We start from the raw sequence: 1,897 nt of genomic DNA, 5'->3' as shown, positions 1-1,897 counted from the left end.
GGTTAGCGCTCTTGCCTCACAGCGAGAAGGCCCTGGTTCAAATCCCGGTTGCGACCTTTCTGTGTGGAGTTTGCATGTTCTCCCCGTGCATGCGTGGTAGAAAAACATGCTTCATAGGTGAATTGGTGACTCTAAATTGCCCCTAGGTGTGAATGTGAGAGTGAATGTGTGTGTGATTGAGGCCCTGTGACAGACTGGCGACCTGTCCAGGGTGTACCCCGCCTTCGCCCATCAGTAGCCGGGATAGACTCCGGCACCCCGCGACCCCGAAAGGGAGAAGCGGTTAAGAAGATGGATGGATGGAGAAAGTTTGCAGTTAACTTAAATTGTGAATAAATTATAAATAGCACAAAAAGTGAGGAAATTGGTAAAGAGGGACTTGGATTCATTCAAGTAAAGCAAAACTTGAGCTTTATTTGTCTCTACTGCTGAGACTTGAGCATTAAACTAGTAAACAATGTTCTTTTCTTATAGTTTAAGAACAAAAAATTATTTTGTCAAAACGCTTTGTCATCAAGATGTATTAGATTCATTCTAAGAAAAACAAGAAAAAATACCAAAGGAGTTGTTTCCTTGATTTATAAAGAGGTGAAAAGAGTACTGCAACATTGTCAAATGCTCAGTGACAAGTAAAGTTATGAGGGCAAAAGTAGAAATTAAATATCTAAAAAAAACTACTCAAAGTACTGAGTCGTTATTCAAAGAAAATGTATGTTTTACACATTTTAAACTTTCTGAATATTAAAAATATATTTTTTTTTGACATATATACCTTTAATGTAACTTACCAACCTTTATTTTGTACATAAAAATAGTTTGGCATTTTCAATTCCTACTACTTTGCAGCTACAAAATGCTAATTTGGGCACACAAGTTTGCATTTTTTGTCCACATAGTAGTATTTTGTGGCCAAATTGGTATTTTATTATGATATTCAGGGAACAAATTAGCATAGTTTAATAATTAGTCTTTTAGTATCTTCTGTTCATTTGTGGCTGCACAATACTAATTTGTGCACAGAGAATGCTAATTTGTGCATGCACTGTACTAACTTGGGAAGACATGGGACACGCTGGAGAGACTATGTCTCTCAGCTGGGCTCGGATCGCTTTGGGGTCCCCCCAGAGGAAGTGGCCGGGGAGAGGGAAGTCTGGACATCTTTGCTTAGACTGCTGCCTCTGTGACCTGGTGCCAGACAAGCAGAAGAAGATGGATAAATACATGGAATATAGTAATTTGTGCTCACAAAATGCGAACAGAATGCTTATTGTCTGCAGAAAATACTAATTTCTGTGCAATAAATGCTAACTTTTGAGCCCAAAATACTGATTTGTGCACACAAACGTCTAACTTATGTGTAGAAATACTATTTTTGGACAAAAGAAATGCTAATTTGTGCACACAAAATGCTAACTTTTGAACACAAAATGCTAATTTGTTGCCATAAAAGGCTAATTTATGTGTTAAAAAGGCTAAATTAAATCATTTTGCCAACAAATTGCCACAAATGAAATCAACATTGTCACCAAATATTACTTTAAGGCAAGAATGTTCTGAATTTTATGTCCTGGGGCTCCATAACCGCCTTGAATGTTTTTGAAAATGGATTGTCTATTAAAACGAGAACCTTTACTCTTTTTTTTTTGATTGAACACTTAGAAGTACTATGCTATCAACACATTAGAACTCATGCTCATAGAAATATAAACATTGAATGGTGGGACAAAAAAATGAAAAATAAATAAATAAATAAGATAAGCAGGACAGTAAACAAACAAGAGACAATAAATAAATAAATGCTATATTTACTGTTTTGGTTTCTTCGTGTTATTAATTCAAGATATTTACAGATGTCTAGTGTTTTTGGAGCTTTTGTATTCTTGAGAGCTGAGATTGC

Source organism: Oryzias melastigma, linkage group LG22 (genome assembly GCF_002922805.2).
Source record: "Oryzias melastigma strain HK-1 linkage group LG22, ASM292280v2, whole genome shotgun sequence".
NCBI lineage: Eukaryota > Metazoa > Chordata > Actinopteri > Beloniformes > Adrianichthyidae > Oryzias > Oryzias melastigma.
Note: the sequence above shows the minus strand (reverse complement) of the source record.